The sequence below is a fragment of the Lathyrus oleraceus genome, chromosome 5 (genome assembly GCF_024323335.1).
Source record: "Lathyrus oleraceus cultivar Zhongwan6 chromosome 5, CAAS_Psat_ZW6_1.0, whole genome shotgun sequence".
NCBI lineage: Eukaryota > Viridiplantae > Streptophyta > Magnoliopsida > Fabales > Fabaceae > Lathyrus > Lathyrus oleraceus.
The window spans coordinates 590,982,984-591,002,710 of NC_066583.1; positions in this window are offsets into that span (position 1 = coordinate 590,982,984).

Below are 19,727 nucleotides of genomic sequence, written 5' to 3' on the forward strand. Positions count from 1 at the left end.
CCAAGAAGAGCCTACAATAAATCAAATATCGTTAGATAATCCCCAAGAAAACGTCAGAAACCAAGAGGAAGTAGTCGAACAACCTCGTGTCGAAATTCCTGTTCCACAAGAGCCTAGAAGGATAGTAATCCAGAGAGGCCAAGACGCTGATGCTGTGTTGCAACAGCGAATCCGGTATAATAACTTGCCTGCCGAAAACATTTTAGCGGCCATGGTCGAAACGATAATGGCACAAAATGGGGTAAACGTAGGATTACAAAGGCCCAATTACGCTTCCCCACTGTCGGAATATATTCTGCAAGAAGAATTGCCCCCAAGATGGAAAGTTCCTAAGTTCACCAAATTCTCAGGGGATACTAGTGAATCCACCATAGAACATGTAGCACGTTATCTGATTGAAGCATGAGAGATAGCCCGTAATGAAAATTTGAAAATAAAATACTTTCCTAGTTCCTTGACGAAAAACGCGTTTACTTGGTTTACATCCTTGCCTGCAAACTCAGTGTATACGTGGACCCAATTAGAGAGGTTATCCCACGAACAATTTTACATGGGACAAACCAAAATAAGTATGAAGGAACTAGCCAGTGTTAAGAGAAAATACTCAGAACCAATAGATGATTATTTAAATAGGTTAAGGTTGCTAAAGGCTAGGTGTTTCACTCGGGTGCCAGAACATGAGTTAGTCGAAATGGCCGCAGGGGGTCTAGATTATTCTATAAGAAAGAAACTAGACAGTCAGTATTTAAGGGATATGGCGCAATTAGCAGATAGGGTGAGATAAGTCGAAAGGTTAAGGGACGAAAAATTTAGAGCAAATAAAAAAAGAAAGAAATGGTGGCCTATGTAGAGGTATGTCAAGATGATGAATACGACGAAAACGAACCAAGTAACTTCGACGAAGAAGAGATTGACTTAGCATAACTGAAGCAAGGCCCACCATATTTGTGTAAAGTACTAACCCCGTCGAATGAAAATCCAATAGAAACCAATGATAAGTTTCCTAAAAGAACTTATACGTTCGACATCACCAAATGTGACGAGATTTTTGACTTATTAGTTAAAGATGGTCAATTAATAAAACCACCAGGCGCTAAAGAATCGCCTCTGGAACAACAGAAAAAGAGAGGTTTTTGTAAATACCATAACTTTCTGGGCCATAAAACGTCTCGGTGTTTCCTTTTCAGGGATCTCGTTGAAAATGCTATCCGTGACGGAAGGCTGAAGTTTGGTGATAAGCCAAAACAACAGATGATGATTGATTCGAATCCCATGCAGCCAGCCGAAGCCCATTATGCTGAACCATCCATTGTGAATATGGTGGAGGTCGAAGTTGCTCTTGACGACAATTTTGAAATGGTGGAAGCTGCTGAAGGTTTCGACACTAATATCAACATGGTTGAGATTGCTGATGATCTTATAAACCAGAACAAAGTTGAAGTTACTGAAGGCTTTGACGACCAGAAAAAGATGGAAACTACTGAAGGTTTCGATAAAAAGGACAATGACAATACTGCTGAAGATGTTGTAGATCAACAAGGAGCAAATTGGGATTGCTTGGGACAGCCAAGTGGGAAGTACGATTATCTCGCGAAATACACCGCGCCTGCAAGTTCTCGTATCGACATCAACGCAATCCAGCCAACCGGGTGGGGGGATTTACCTTTGGGCAACAATGAAAAAACAACCGAGACAACTGACAATCTCCCTATCATCAAAAAGAAGGTTACTGAAGACCTCACTATTGAAAACAAGGCTACTGAAGGCCTTGATCCTGACCAAATCAGGATAAGTGATGTTGCAAACTGCGTCAACATTATGGGACCTTTTAGTAAAAAGGTCACAGAAATCAAAGCAGAAGCTGTGGATGGTCCTATGAAGCCTGTGACTGGTGGAATCCTACGTAGGGTAATGGAGGACCCCAAAAGAAATTCGAACAAATGTTGCTGCAAACATGGTCCCAGGAACATATCTTGGCGTTGTTGCTCAGAAAAGGAGTTTGACCAGATACAAAGAAATGGTAAAGTCGAAGAAGAAAGACTTATTAAAAAAATGAACAAATTAAGCATTGTTGACGGACGGAATGTTAGGGTGAATATGGTGGAAGTATCTCAGAGAAACCAGGCAGAAGTGGATGAAGATCGCCGTCGAAAGGAGTACCAAAGGCTGGCATATCTTAAAGAAGAGGAAAATCTAGTGGAATTCATCAAGAGGTGCCAAAAGATGAGGACTGAAGTGATGTTATGCCCACGTTGCAGTGCAATCTTCGACAGGAAGGCAACAACCAATCTGGAAGTAGCGGATAAAGCCAAGAGAAAAGAAAATTGGGGGACAACAGGATATGACCCAAGAAAAAGTGATCATCACCAATGGAGGCGTGGAGAAAGACACCATAGCACTTACAAACCATCCAACAAAGCAACGGATGACAAATGGGTTCAACCCATTATAGATGCTCAAGGACAGAAAAAATGGAGAAATTTTGAAGTTCAGAGAGGCACTTTGATGGAAGATAAGAAGGAGGTGGAGAAACAAAAACCAAGACCATATCCTTCAGAAAACTACAAAGGAAAAAACCCTATGTCAAGATCCCAATGGAGAAGATTCCAGAGGCAGAAGAGGGCAGAAAAAGAAGCTGCAGAAAAAAGCGTGATTGGAAAAGATGCTGACAGCAAAGATAAAGCAGAATCCAGTGACAATGCTCAGATAGTAAACAGAGAGGAGCCCTCCCACCAGATCAATCCTGGCAGCGTGGTTGAACCATTGGTGTCCAAAGAGAAGGTGCAAGAAGACGAAGAAATGAATGACAACTTCGAATCTGACTCAGAAGCATCCTTTAAGTGATCTGGAATATGGTTTCTGTCCTCCCTAAAGATTATGATAGAATCATGGAGGTCGAAGACGAGGAAGATGGGATGGAAGAGGAAACAATGGTACATAGGCCCGTTTGCTACTACGTCATGAACAATGGTTGCATCGAAGAACAGAATGCTTTCTTCGAAAGGCCAGATGATTCCATGAAGGCACATTTAAAGCCTTTGTTCATAAAAGGAAAGGTTGAGAATGTTGGTGTAAACAAGATACTGGTAGATGGCGGAGCGGCAGTAAATTTGATGCCTCATTTCATGCTAAAGAAGATTGGGAAGGATGATTCAGACGCAAAACCTCACAACACGGTGTTGTCGAACTATGAAGGAAAAGTAGGAACCACTATGGGCGTTATCCAGGTGGAGTTGACTGTTGAAACCATAACAAGGCCAACAATGTTCATGGTCATTGCTTCAAGGGCGAATTACAACTTACTACTTGGAAGGGAGTGGATTCATGGTGTAGGAGTCGTACCTTCTTCAATGCATCAGCGAATAGCCATTTGAAGACCAGATGGGATTGTCAAAAACATTGAAGCTGATCAAAGTTATTTCATGACAGAAGTGAACAATGTCAACAGTCGATGTTTCGACAAGAACCTGGCGCACATACCTCCGTGCGGCCCAGCCGAGTTCGACCTAAAAGCAACAGACAACGCCTACTGCTCCATGTACCTTCATCCTACACATGGTTTTCAGTGGGATAAAGAAGTAATTGGCGAATCAAACTACATGTGGGGAACTATTAGATAGCGCCAACAGGATGGGGAAGCGAATTTGATGATGATGAGTAAAGAATCAGCGCTCGAAAGAATTACGGCTTACATAGCCGAAAACAAACTCAAAGAGGCCCTTGAGGCCGAAGTAAAATATATGGCTGTCGAAGCCAACAAAGAAAATTCCAACGAACAATGTCCCCAAAGAGACGCTGCAGAAGATTATGATAACAACCAGATGGGCGAATGGCAACACCAAAAGCTTGACGCCATTTATGATGACGAACCTCTGGGGTTCGAAAAAGATCCAGTGTCAACTAACGTGAAGATGGTGGCGCAGGATCCATTAGAAGAAATAAATTTAGGACCGGGGGCAGAAAGTAGACCAACCTACATAAGCGTAAAGATGGACCCCCAGTTCAAAGTCGAAATAGTCCAGTTGCTGAAAGAGTTCAAAGACTGCTTCGCATGGGATTACGACGAGATGCCTGGTTTAGATAGAAGTTTGGTCGAATTGCAGCTGCCAATAATGGAAGGAAAGAAGCCAGTAAAGCAGACTCCAAGACGCTTCACACCAGAGATTCTGTCAAAAATAAAAGAAGAGGACGAAAGACTTCTAAAATGCAAGTTCATTCGCACAACCAGGTATGTCGAATGGATTGCAAATATAGTTCCTGTAATTAAGAAAAATGGCAAACTTAGGGTATGCATTGATTTTCGAGACTTAAACTCAGCTACCCCAAAGGATGAATATCCTATGCTAGTGGCAGAAATGCTTATAGATTATGCAGTTGGCCATGAGTATTTAAGTATGCTAGATGGATACTCTGGCTATAATCAAATTTTTATTGCTGAAGAAGATGTTCCTAAAACAGCTTTCTGTTGTCCTGGAGCAATAGGAACGTACGAATGGGTAGTAATGCCCTTTGGTTTAAAAAAATGCTGGAGCAACTTACCAACGGGCTATGAATTCCATTTTTCATGACTTTATTGAAACTTTCATGCAAGTGTACATTGATGATATTGTGATCAAGTCCGTTTCAGGGAAAAGTCATATAGACCATCTTCGACAATCCTTTGAAAGGATGAGGAAGTTTGGTTTGAAAATGAACCCCCTTAAGTGTGCCTTTGGTGTGCAGGCGGGTGGTTTCTTAGGTTTTGTGGTCCACAAGAAGGGGATCGAAATAAATGAAAACAAAGCCAAAGCCATAATGGAGGCGAAAACGCCATCAACGAAAAAGGGGTTGCAGTCTCTGCTGGGGAAAATCAACTTTCTCAGAAGGTTTATCTCCAACCTTAGTGGAAAAACGCAAGCCTTTTCTCCTCTACTTCTGTGGTATCCTTGTCATGATAATGAGACATGAATAAAGAGTATGGAGCAAAGCTAGTGTCGAAAGCTAATCTTCATTTAGGTTGGTGGGGTCGAAATCTATCCCATTGGGGCGAAGGCCAACGATGGTTGTTGCGTCGAAGAGAGTGGGTGTGACCATCCCACAAGGAAGGTGAAAAGTGTTATATGTACTGTCCCAAAAATAGAGGGAAGCTAAAAGCATAATGGGGCAAATGTTGGGTCCTACTTTCGACAATTGAATGAGGTCGAAAATGCCTATTTCCTTCCAGAAATCTCCTTTAATCTTTTCAACCTTATCTAGCTAGGATAAATAGTCTGAATGGTCTTTCGACCATGGACAAGTTCTAAAGATCCTAGCATGATTCAAATAAGTTAAATTCAACTCTCCATTATCAGTCGAACTTTGTGGGTCAATTTGTTCTACAGTTTTCTCTTGAGGTTGAGGTTTTACTCCAGCACCTATGGGTTTGGTATGGAAATAGGTGGGAAAAAATTCTTTCAGACGATCTGGTTTAATATCTGGATTGGGGAGTGGACCTAACATAGCGTGACAAATACCAGAAACAAGAACAAGAATTAATACCTGGGATTTGTAGATACATTCCTTCTCTCTCTCATTGGGAGGTTCAAGAACGTATTGTTGGTTTCCAACAATCATTGGTCCATTCAACTTGTGCGCAGGATGAAGAGTTGAATCTTGAGTCTTCTTAGAGTGTTTGCTGCTGGAAGATTTTGAAGGAGCCATTGTTGAGGAGAACAAAGAAATTTTTTCAGGAAAGTTGAAAGTATGAAAATGGGTATGAAGAAGAAAGTTTGAAGCGTAAAAAGGTTTCAGAGAAAATAGGTTGTGAGTATTTATAAGGGAATATGATAAAAACGTTTGAGTTTTTGATGATAATCGCGGGACACGTGGCTGAATCACAACGGTGATGATGAAGATGTGGAAGTTGAAAAAGGCCATGATGTTAGGTTTAGGAAATGATGGGGGTAAGGTCTAAACGTGGACTAGACATGACGTTTTCTGAAAAAGTCTAATGATGAATTTGTTTGGGAACTTGAGATTATAAAAGCTTGGAGATAGTGGAATTAAATGGCATGGCATCAAAATATTGGTTGACAACAAATGATTGTTTCTCCAGAGTAGTCGAAACATCTTTGCTGGGGGGCAATTTGTATACATGTATTTTTGACGCCATGAAATTAATAAGCAGAATAGTGATTTCGACAAATGAAGATGCTTGCAAAAAAGGAAAAAATTGGAAATATATACTTGAAGAGCACTTTCAACAAGTTTAGTTGATAAGTGTTTTCGACACTTCGACAGATTGGTGGTTCGATATTTCGGCAGAAGAAGGTGTCTGCAAACGAAAAGACGTCTTCGACAGGTATGGATGATGTTATGATATTTCGACAATTCGACAAGTCTGAGGAGACGCGTCGTTTCGACGTAAAGCGGAAATTCAAATTCAAAAAGTTATAACGTTTGGCAGAAGATGCGTGGAAGCACCTGGCGAAAGGAAGTCATGCAGAAAGCCAAGTGTCATAGTTTTAGGATTTATTCGTTAGTGACAGTTATTTTGTTTGTATATAAATAGGATAGTTGTTATCAGAAAAAGTGTGTGAAAACTTGTACAAAATTCCTGCAAAATACTCAAAGTACCCGTGTGAGAGAAAAAAGTCTTATCTGGAAAATGTACGTGTGAACAAACACCATTCCTTTAATGTTTTATCTTATAAATTTCAAAGTTCTTTACCAATTTTCCTTTACATTTACCAGTCATGTATCCTTTGGATTTACTTTATGCAGTTTATTCTTCGCCATTTATTTTTCGCCATTTATCTTAGTCTTGTTAAGTTTACTTTTACTTAAGCACTTTTAGTCAATATCTTTCGTACATGAAAGACTTAGTAAACCAAATAAAAGATACAAAGGTTGTTCTAGAGATTTATAAAGTTATTTAAATTTGCACATGTCCTAAGATGTGTATGGTTGATCCTACAAGTAACCCAATTCGACAAGTTTTGGAAAACTAGAGGTTGTTCGCCAAAATCAACAGCGAACAGAGTGTCACTATATAAAAGAAGACACGTCAAAGTAAAATAGGGACTTGAATCATTCAATAGAAAAGGACTTGAATCATTCAACAGAAAAGTCACCATTATGACTCTGGCCAGCTAGGATCGGTAGAGTTATCAAGTAATGTTATTTGCAGTAGAATTTGACGTCCACTGTGGGACTAATAAAACTAACTCGAGCCTTAAAGTTAAATGGCCACCATCAAGAAAGACAATGTTAATGAGGAGTACTCATTGATTTCTGAAGGGGAGAAACCAAAAACATTAGTGAATGACTCATCATTCACGTTTGGAGAAAAATTCATGTAGCTGTCCATTTGACATTTATGAAATTAAATTTTTTAGCTTAGAAGAATTCATGGAAACCCTAACATATATTCAACCGACCCACTCCTCCTTCTTCGCAGTACGCTCAAAAATTCATGAGTCATCAATTTGGGGGTCAACACAAATGAGTATTTTTTGTTGGGCTATTTCTTTATGAGCAAAACACTTTATGACACACACACCACATACTTATCCAAAACCTTAAGGTCATAGTTGAGTAAGCTCTCTCACTTATAAAATGCTCAATCTCCACTTTTATAATCAATGTGGAACTCCCCACACTTTTTCTCAACATTTTCAACTCACACTTGTTTTTCTTAAGCTGCACATTCAAATTGATGCGATGAAGATGATGATGATTATGGTCGTCGCACCATGAACTGAATGATAATGAGCATGAGAGATCTCATACAAATTAAATTGATAATATCTAGAAGGAGGGATAATAGAAGAATTGGAAATTCGTTGAACCTTACAGAGTCAAAAGATAAGCCAAACCCTTTCTATTTTCACTAATTAATTAGCTTCTGTTTCATTTATTTTATGATTTCACTTTTAATACTTTAGTGGTTATACCAGTCACATAAAATGAAGCTAATATTATATTTATGTGAAGGTTGTTAGAATGAACCCGGTTAAGAATAATAAGTTAAGTGTGAGTTGGAGTTTCACATTGGGTATAAATGTGAAGACTTGAGAATTTATAAGTGGGAGAATCCACACACCTATCACCTTAAGGTTTTGGATGAATATGTGGTGTCTCTCTCACTCGTATGTTGCTCTTAGCCCAATGTTGGTGCTCCTCCTCATGACCCAAAAAATGATATTCAAACCTTTAGTTTGAATAAAGGGACCGACTTACTTGTATCGAAATGCCCAAGAAGAGGTGTCCCGTTGAAATTAAAATCCTTAGGAAGAGGTGTCAACGGTGTTACAAGTGTACGCAAACAAAAGAGTTTCCACTTGAGGGGTAGAATTATGCTCTCATACTTGAGGGGGAGTGTTAACAAAAATAAGTCAAGTGTGACTTGGAGTCCCATATTGGTTATAAATATGGAGAATTAGGCATTTTTGAGTGGGATAAACCACACACCTATCACCTTAAGGTTTTGGGTGAATATATGGTGAATGGGTTGGTGCACAAGAAGAAACAGAACTTTTCTTGATATGACAAGGAACATACTGAAGGAGAAGAAGCTACCTCACACCTTGTGGGGAGAAGTTGTTGCCACTGCATCATATGTGCTCAACAAATGTCCAACTAAGAAGTTGAAAGAAATTGTTCCTTTTGAGAAGTGGACTGGAGATAAGCAAAGTGTGAGCTATCTGAAGGTGTTTCGTTCTATTTGTTATAAACATGTCCCAGATGCTAAGAGAAGGAAGTTGGATGACAGAAGCAGAGTCATGTTGCTTGTAGGATACGACAATACATATGCTTATAAACTCTACTATCATGTTACTAAGTTAAATTCAACTGAGATGTCATTATGAAGGAATCAGAAGCGTGGGATTTGAACAAGTTTCAATCCAACTATGGTGCAGTTTTAACACCTAAGTTAACTTCTGAAGATGTTTTAGACTCAGAAGAAGAATTTCCCTCTGAAGGAGATTCTGAGTCTGAAGAATAGTCAAAAGATAAGTTAGAGTCTGAAGGTGACTCTGAAGGTGAATCTGATTCTGGTTCATATTTTGATGATGATCTGGACTTTGGTGGTAGTTATTCCTCTGAAGGTGGTCAAGACTCTGAAGGTAGTTCAAGATCTGATACTGTTCCAGCATCTGAAGAAGATTCTGAACAAGTTTAGAGATCACAATGAATCAGACAAATACCAAAACAATTTGCAGAGTTTGACGTGTTACAAGACACTGAGATAAATTCTGAAGGAGAAGTCATGTTGGTAGACAATAAACCAGCCAGTGCCGAAGAAGCTCTCAAGAAGAAAGTGTGGCTGAAGGCCATGAAAGAAGAACTCAGAGCTATATAAAGAAATAATAATTGGCAACTGACCGAGCTTCTAAAGAACAAGAATCCATCTGTGTCAGATGGGTTTACAAGGTGAAACTAAAGACAGATGAATCAATTGAAAAACATAAAGTAATGTTAGTAGCTAGAGGATTTCTACATAAATCAGGACTAAATTACTTTGAGGTGTTTGTTCCTGTAGCTAGACATGAAACAATCACACCAGTGATTGCTATAGCTGCTAATATGAATTGGTCTCTGATGCATTTAGATGTGAAATCTGCATTTATGAATGGTCCTTTACAAGAGGAAGTTTATGTACTACAACCTCCTGGGTTTGTGAAAATGAATTAGGAAGGGAAGGTGTACAGGTTGCATAAAGCCTTATATGAACTGAAACAAGCTCCTAGATCCTGTAATCTGAAAATTGATTCATTTTCCAAGCTTCAAGGATTCAGAAAATGTGAGACGGAGTATGGTGTTTATGTTCAACATACATATGATACCAATATGATTCTAGTGTGTCTCTATGTGGATGACATATTGCTGACAGGGAGTTGTTCAAATGAGATAGCTAAGTTCAAGAAGGTGCTGATGAATGAGTTTGAGATGACTGATATAGGGAATATGACATATTTTATAAGGATGGAGATTTTATACTTTGACAAGGGTATACTCTTGCATCAGCTGAAGTATGAACTTGAGCTTTTGAAGAAATTTGAGCTGATGAATTGCAAGTCTGCAATCATACCTACTGAAATAAATCACGAATATGATTATGATGTTAAGAGTGATGATGATGCTACAAATTCAAAACAGTTGTTAGGCTCATTGAGATATCTCTATAATACAAAACCTGATATTTGCTATGCAGTTGGAATGGTCAATAGGTTTATGAATAAACCAAAGTGGTTACATTACCAAACTGCTCTTAGGATACTGAGGTATGTTAAAAGGACTTTGAAGTATGGAGTTTTATTCTATTCTGGTGTTGAAATTGATTTAGAGCGGATGTTCTATTCAGAATCTGATTGGTCTGGAGACAGAGTTAACATAAGAAGTACTTATGGGTATTTTTTTCAAGTATTTGGGAGGTCTTATTTCTTGGCGCTCCAAAAAGAAACCAGTGGTTGTATTGTTAGCCCGTGAGGCTGAGTACATTACAGGTGCTTTGACTGCTTGTCAAGTTGTGTAGATTTTGAACTTGTTGCAGAATCTAAAGATCAGGGGGATCAAGCATGTGAAGTTTATTATTATCAACTGTCGCACCTCGAAAAAATGGGGATACGACTTCAAAGCGAAGCGCAATCGCACGCTCGCAATGATGGACTAAACAGAGTCGCCACCGAACTTTACTTATTCCTAAAAAGGAAAGGGGAAATATCGATAAAACCCAGGACAAAAGAAAGGATAAGATATGGTCGTCGCAACCAAATCAGGGTTCGGGAGTCGATTATGCAAGGGGAAGGTATTAGCACCCCTCACGTCCGTTGTACTCAACGGGAACCATTAGGTCAGTTGTGTGCGTTAAAATATTAGGCTTTTCAAATTATTAGGTGGGAAAGAATAAATAGAATCAAAAGAAAAGAGAAGATGTTTTTGGATTTTTTAACGAAGGACTAAACCTAAGTTTTTTTATTAGTGGGCCTGACAAGATTTATAAATCCTGCTCCTACGTATCTCAAAAGAGAAATCAAGGCTTACGTAGTTCTGGGTAGAAAAATGTTTGTTTGTTGGTCAATTTTAGCGAAAGTCATACTGTATTAATCGACGAAAACATTATTTTACCCAAAACAGATGAGGAGTGAACGCATACCACACATCGAACGGATTTATAAATCTACATTCGGAAAAGCGTCATTTATCTCTACTCAACAATCGTGGCCGAAACATTGTTTTGCATCACCTTAAGACAATATATCTTTCGTTTATGAAAAAGGTTTTTGATTAGTCGCACAGCGGCGAGAAAAGAGTTTGATTGGTTGGATGTGTTTTGAGTGATGGCGAGAACTTGGATGAGCAAGATATACATCTCGAATCCTAGCCTCAGGAGTGCATGGTATACACCATGTTCCATTTCCATCTTTATTGAAAGAGGTTAAGATAGGAATTAGGTATTTTGGAATTTGATTGAGAAAGGGTTTGAAGAAACCGCATTGTCAATTTTAGACGATGGCGAGAACCAAGATAGGTGAGGCATACGTCTCGAATCTTAATCTCAGGAGTGCACGGTATACACCATGTTCCATTTCCACCTTTATTGAAAAAGTGTTAAATAATAATTAGGTATTTTGAGTTTTGTTGTGAAAATGACTTGACCATAGATCAAGTATTGATGGACGCTTAAGAGAAATTTGGATGAGTGCTTGAGGAAAAACAAAATGGATAAGTTTGGATGATGGCGAGAACTAGGATTGGCGAGATATACATCTCGAATCCTAGTCTCAGGAGTGCGCGGTATACACCACGTTCCACTTCCATCTTATTGAAAAAAGTCTTAACTATAAATTAATATTTTTTGAGTTTTTTATTAGAAAAAATGGCTTGACGTTGAATCAAGCGTTTGGTGAAAGTTTGAAAGAAATGGAATAGAATAGGAGGGAGAAATGAATTGATTTGTTTATTGAGAAAATACTCGACGTTGGATCGAGTCATATTTTTGTATTTTTGGAAATGGTTGATTTTATTCTTGTGTTAGTATCTAACTAAACAGTCAAACAAATAAAGAAATAAACAGTACAAAATTATTACACATCATGGGAGTGGGGTACATTTTGTCAAATGGGGATTCAAAATCATGAAACAATTAAATCGGCCCCAAACAACAAATAATGCAAAGTATGAGTGTAAGTGCAAGAGGACCGACTCATTGTAAGAAATCCCAAGAGTAAGCTATGTGAGGTTGATGATGATGCTTAAAAGCAATCGACTTACAAGGGTATGAAAATGGGCTCGACATTGAATCGAGAAATATGATTTTAATAGTTTTAAAATGGTTTTGAATAAATGATGAAATTAATAAAAAACAAATTTGTGTTATTAAATAATAATGAAACCATGAGTATAATAAAACATAAACATAAAAAATGTTAAAAGAAATAAAATGCTAAAAGAAATAAAATGCTACATATGAGTATTGAACCCTCTCCACTTAAGATTATGAAACTACCCTCTCTCCACTAGGCCATTTATCATTAGTTATTATCTTAATGCTATTTTAGATATATAAACCAAGATAGATTAGACATTAGAATAAAAACTAAGATAAAAAAAATCTGTTGGACTACCAGGAAAATGAACAAAAATCAAACCCAGCCGCTTGGCTGTTGGGTTTTAGAGTTAATGGATTGGGAATAGTAAAAAGTGAAATTATTATTAAACAACAAAATTAATATCCACTTGGAATACTAAAGGGTCATTTAAATTTCCAAAAAAAGATTTTAAACACTCCTAAGGTAAATAATAAAAAAAGAAAATGAATGAGCTAGCATTCACGCTGAACTGATCTCTTCCTCTCTCAAAGCTCGCAATCCCGTTCTCATTCTGTACGTTTCTCTCATCCTCACACCAAACCCATCTCACAAACTCGTCTCTCTCCCAATCGCTTCCAATCGCGTCTCTCTTTCTCAAGCGCAACCATTCCATCCGCAATCGCTCACATCTCACTCAATCTCTCTGAAACGATGCAAGAATCCATGGCTAAAACAAAAAGGGCTCACCTTCGGCGGTGGCGAAGGTGATGATGAAGCCTAAACTTCACTCTTTCGCCTCTCTATTCCAGGTATGTTTCGATTTTGGGATTAGGGTTCTTGGTGGAATTGTGTCCGCCTCTAATTTTTTCCTCCCGTTCACTGATTCGACTCTCCCTATTTATGTTCACAGCTTAGGGTTTCGATTGGTCCCTTGGGTTCCAAAAGAGTATCTCTGTAAACTCCTTTTGATGCTCAGAAATTGGGTTGTCCTGTTTATTGTTAAATTCGAAAAAAGGTAAACAGACCTACACTTTCTCTTTGAAATTTGTCTTCATTCCTTTTTTGGGATATTTCTTGAATTACTGCCTTGCCAATTGCTTTGTGTTACTGCAGTAAAAAATATTGAAGATTCAAAGGCGGTTTGGTTCCGGTTCAACGGTCTGGTGGATGATGGGTTCAATTGTGCACTGGTTCTGTTTAGATTTGTTGCTGCAAGATGTGAGCTTTACTGTTGAATGTTGTGACAAGGTGAAATTCTAACCCTTCCTTGTTGATTATCATAAAAATCCTCAAATCACACCCTAAAGCGTGCGTTGACTTGATTGCAGGTATAATTCTATGATGGAAGCGGTAACTTTGGCGGAGAGAACGACAATAGAAAATGCTTGCCAACAGTTGGATTAAAGTTACACCAACCAAAACATCCATGCTTAGACCTGTTTCTAGCCGACAAGATTGTTGTTGCCTTATTTCAGACAGTAGAAACAATCTAAAATGGAGATTAAGGTCTCTTAATTTAAACCGCCATCTTCAACTCAATCTTTTGGTGAGGATTATAGTTAATGAGCTTGAAATTAGTAGTCACAAAAGCGTCTATATCTTTCTTCTTTGCATTGATTTTTCTAAGTTGGAAAAGGTTTTGGCAGGTTATGAAGCTGCTCCTGCAAGGGCCTCACGTGAGTTTGGTAAACGTGTGCAACTCTGTTTAGATAGATGAGTTTGGGCAGATGGGAAAGTTGAGGAAGCAGGATGGAGTTTGGAGCTTAAGGTTAATGAAGATTCGGTTTCACGAGCAAGGCGTTCAGCAGCATCCAATACATTGCCGGTTTGAGTTTGTTTGAGTTTTGAATCTCTTGAACTTGGCCTGCTATGGGATTAACCAAACTCTTGGTGATTTAATCATGGACAAATAGCCATTGCTGCTATGGCGAATTTGATTCAACCTTATTGGTTTTGCCCTTTGGACCGGTGCATCAACCATATTCTGATGTTTGCTGTTTTGGTTTTTCTTGCAGGCTTCATGTGTGTGGACTTGCTACAACTATTATTTCTGGAAGATCAACAGCTGAGGATTTAGCAGGAATCAGACCATAAGCAGCTTCCCAAATGGTGCAAATTCTCCTTTCAACCTCTGGACCATGGGCACACAATGTTGATGCAACGCCTTGGGCAGTAGCACCAAACGAAACCTCAGCAGCATGAACTTCTATCTGCTTGCTGTAGGACGAAATATAACCGCCCAAAGATTCATGCTGAACTTCAACTCCATCAACTTGTCCAAGTGGAGGAAATATGAGACAACTTATCTCGCCACTGCTTAAAGATGTGCCACTTGCAGAAACGATGGCGGGCGTCGGGAAATACTTGCATTAAGGAAAATTGTATAACAGAATCATGGTCGGTAGTTATTGAGACAGAGTCCATTTGTATCCATTATTGTTGTAACATCCGGAATACTTGTGTCTGCTTTAATATTTGAGAGTGTCTGAAAGAATTTTGTATGATCAATTTGTCAACAGCCATGTTAGTAAGAAACTTGCCAATCAGCCGTTTATTATACTTTGGAAGGCCAAGCTTTTTGGTTATTATGTCTTGGTAGTCATCCATAAATCTTGATCCATATCTTTCCAAAACATAACTAGCCTCTTTGTTATTTATTAAATGAGCCGTTGCAAGTGTTGTTGTAAACTGTGCGAGAATTCATAAACCCATGTCGGGCTAGTTCCTTTAACATGGATAACCTTTTTTATCTTCTCTAAATCTATGAGAATAATATCGGCTCTATAACCTCCTCCGCCCAAAGCATGATGCGTGTCCAAGGTTGGAATACTATCAAAAGTTCTTTGAGTTTTAGCCTCCAAATATTCATGTAAGATACTTTAAGATCATGCATGTAAATGAATGAATGACGTAATTGAAATATGAATGTGTGATTTTTTGAATATGAAATGGGAAATTTTCCAATACAAATGAATAAACATGAATTCAAATTGTGAATGTGAAAAAAAAACGAAAAAATATGAAATAGAAAATATGAATATGAAAGACAGAATATGTAAGGAACTTTCTAATCTTGAATAAATGGAAGAATGAATATGAATGGAGAAATATGGAGGGAATTTCCAAACCTTGAATAAATGAGAAAAAGAAAATGAATGACGAATGGGAAAAAATTTCAGGGTCAAAATCGGGGTATGACAGTTGCCCCTATTTAAGCGTCTTCAACTAGAGAATATGAAGTAGGACACTCTTCATATGATCATAGTGGGAGATGGTTAAATACTAAGAAGACCCAGATTTTGATCCTAAACCTCTATGACATGATGTGATATGATATGATATGATATGATATGATATGATATGATATGATATGATATGATATGACATGATATGCATGGATGCATGATTCTTTTTTTTGTAATTTTATCTGCTAGGGATATGGTAGACCCTTGACAGGAGATGCTACTAGATAGACCAATCTGTGGGGAATGCTGGTGGTCCACAGGGAGACAGACAAATGGTAAAAAAACAAACTTGCTGGGGAAAACAATCCTGCTGGAGAGTCAAACACACTCTGGGGAGTAATCTGAGTGGAATTTGATAATCGATACTTGGAATACAAGAGGTTTCGGTAGTAAGTTCACATATGACTTACTAACCCGAATAAAGGAAAAGATGCTACAACCAGTTCACATATGACCTGACAACGCTGGGGAATATCAAGAAGTTCTGACAACAGGTTCAGGTATGACCTAACAAACTCAGAAAAATTCAAGAAGAGTGTATCAACATGTTCATATATGACCTGATAATACTGGAACAATCATAGAGAAAGACTCTTCAGAACAGGTTCATATATGACCCGACACTGGAATAAGGTTCAACAACAGGCTCATATATGACCTGAATAGTATTGAACAAAAATTGGAAAAACTCTTCAGAGCAGGTTCAAGTATGACCTGACCCCGGAATAAAAGCTCAACAACAGGTTCATATATGACCTGAATAGTATTGAACAAAAATTGGAAAAACTCTTCAGAGCAGGTTCAAGTATGACCTGACCCCGGAATAAAAGCTCAACAACAGGTTCATATATGACCTGAATAGTATTGAACAAAAATTGGAAAAACTCTTCAGAGCAGGTTCAAGTATGACCTGACCCCTGAATAAAAGCTCAACAAAAGGTTCATATATGACCTGAATAGTATTGAACAAAAAGAGAAAAAATCTTCAGTACAGGTTCATGTATGACCTGACACCGGAATAAAGCTCAACAACAGGTTCATACATGACCTGAATAGTATTGAACAAACAGAGAAAAAATCTTCAGAACAGGTTCATGTATGACCTGACACCGGAATAAAGCTCAACAACAGGTTCATACATGACCTGAATAGTATTGAACAAACATAGGGAAAAAATCTTCAGAACAGGTTCAAGTATGACCTGACACCGGAATAAAGCTCAACAACAGGTTCATATGTGACCTGAATAGTATTGAACAAACAGAGAAAAAAATCTTCAGTACAGGTTCATGTATGACCTGACACCGGAATAAAGCTCAACAACAGGTTCATATATGACCTGAATGGTATTGAACAAAAAGAGAAAAAATCTTCAGAACAGGTTCATATATGACTTGACACCGGAATAAAGCTCAACAACAGGTTCATACATGACCTGAATGGTATTGAACAAAAATTGGATTTGAAAATGACTGCGAAAACCGGATGTGGGTTTAAGGGCACCAAATACAAACTGGAATCAAAGGTCATAGGATCATAGGATTGACAACAAGACTTGGGTCAATGCAAAATGAGCACGAATTACATTTCGGCTATGCATGATTTGAATTTCCTTATATGCATGATATATGAATGATCATGATTATGAGAATGCTGACGCTTGTCAGACTGGGAGTTTGTAGGGACGGAGATTCTGATTCCTCAACACCAATAACTCATACCCGTACAATTAACAAGCGCATCCAGAGGAGAAACTATCATGATTGACAGTTATAAATAACCAAAGGTCCATCCTTCTAGAGGATTCATGAGTTATATTCCATGGGGACTTTTGTTGGTGATCCAGGAATATTTATGCAACTTCGAGGCTTTCGGGGAAACAAATGATTTTCCTTTTATTTTCACATATATCAAAGTAATTTTGTTCTTTTTACTAAATTCCAAATTCTTTTTCAAGTTTCAAAACTTCATTATTAACAAATAAATGACATTTTGCATAACAAAGAAAAGCGTAGATGAACACAAACTAACAATGATTGGGAAAACTTGTATTTTATTCAAGAATGGTAGCACACAAATGGCGTAGCTCCATAGAGTGTTACAATTTTTTTTGGAAAATGGCAATAAGGAAAAGTTTACATTGAATTCAGTGACCACTAACATCCTTAATAGGTATGATTCCCCCAAAACCTTGCTCCTAAGGGCAGTGACTGGATTAATCTTCCGCCTCAAATTCTTCGGCGTTAACCAGTAACAACTGATGCAGTTTATGCCTTTTGCCCCTAACTTTTGCCTGGATCGCCCTTTCGGGTTTTCAATCCACCGGGACGCTCCTTTTTGCCTAAGTCGCCTTTTCAGGTTTTCAACTTAGCGAGTTACCATTTTTTATTCATCCCTAAATTTTTCCTAGACCGCCCTTCCGGGTTTTCAGTCCACCGGGATACCCTTTTTTTTGTTGCCTAAATCGCCCTTTCAGGTTTTCGATTTAGCGGGTTTTTATTAGGCATAGTATTTTTTAACTGCATCAGAGTTCACGGGGTGTGAGAGCTCTTCATCATCCATAGTTGTGAGAATCAAGGCGCCTCCGGAGAAGGCTTTCTTCACAACATATGGGCCTTCATAATTGGGAGTCCACTTCCCACGTGAGTCCTTGTGTATTGGCAAGATCTTCTCAAGCACGAGGTCTCCTTCTCTGAATTCTCGAACACGTACTTTCTTGTCAAAAGCCCTTTTAAGCCGTTTCTGGTATAACTGTCCATGGCACAAAGAAGTCATTCGCTTCTCATCTATGAGGTTCAACTGATCAAATCTATTTTGAATCCACTCAGCCTCTTCTAGCTTGGTCTCCATCAAGATTCTCATTGAAGGTATCTCTACTTCAATTGGGAGAACTGCTTCCATCCCATATACCAAAGAGAAAGGGGTTGCCCCTGTTGAAGTGCGGACGGAAGTCCGGTATCCATGCAGTGCAAAGGGTAGCATTTCGTGCCAATCCTTATAGGTCTTCACCATTTTTTGCAGGATTTTCTTGATGTTTTTATTAGAGGCTTCAACAGCGCCATTCATCTTTGGACGATATGGTGAAGAGTTATGGTGTTCAATCTTGAAGCTTTCGTATAATTCTTTCATGGTTTTATTGTTCAGATTCGTCCCATTATTTGTGATGATCCGGCTTGGAATTCCATAATGGCAAATGATCTCTTTCTTGAGGAATCGTGCAACCACTTGTTTTGTCACATTAGCGTAAGAGGCGGCTTCTACCCATTTGGTAAAGTAATCAATGGCAACCAGGATGAAACGGTGACCATTGGAAGCTTTAGGCTCGATGGCGCCAATCATGTCGATGCCCCACATTGAGAAAGGCCAAGGTGACGTCAAAACATTTAGCAGGGTCGGAGGCACGTGTACCTTGTCGGCATAGATTTGACATTTATGACATTTTCTAGCATAATTGAAGCAGTCGGATTCCATGGTCAACCAGTAATAACCAGCTCTCAAAATCTTCTTGGCCATGGCATGCCCATTGGCATGAGTTCCAAAGGATCCTTCATGAATCTCTTTGATCAACAGGTCTGCTTCACGTCCATCCACGCATCTGAGCAGAATCATGTCATGATTTCTCTTGTACAACACACCATTGCTTAAGAAGAACTTGGATGCTAACTTCCTCAATGTTTTCTTGTCAAGGGTTGTTGCATCTGTTGGATATTCTTGATTTTGCAAAAAACACTTGATGTCGTGAAACCAGGGTTTACCATCGTCTTCGTCTTCAACCGACTGGCAGTAGGCAGGCTCAACTTTCCGCTCGATCTGAATGAGAGGTGCTTCATTATGGAATCTGACTTGGTACATTGAAGCCAACATAGCCAAAGCATCAGCAATTTGATTCTCAGTTCTTGGGATATGACGGAAAGTGATTTCGTCAAAGTATTTTATTAATTCTATGACATAGGCTCGATATGGGATCAACTTGGTATCACGGGTTTCCCATTCGCCCTTGACTTGGTATATCACCAAGGCTGAGTCTCCACATACTTCGAGGGTTTTGATTCGGAGATCAATTGCTGCTTCAATGCCTAGGATGCACGCCTCGTATTCTGCTATATTATTTGTGCAATCAAAACACAACCTTGCTGTGAAAGGAGTGTATCCACCATTTGGATTCAATAGGACAACTCCTACGCCATGCCCCATGTAATTGGAGGAACCA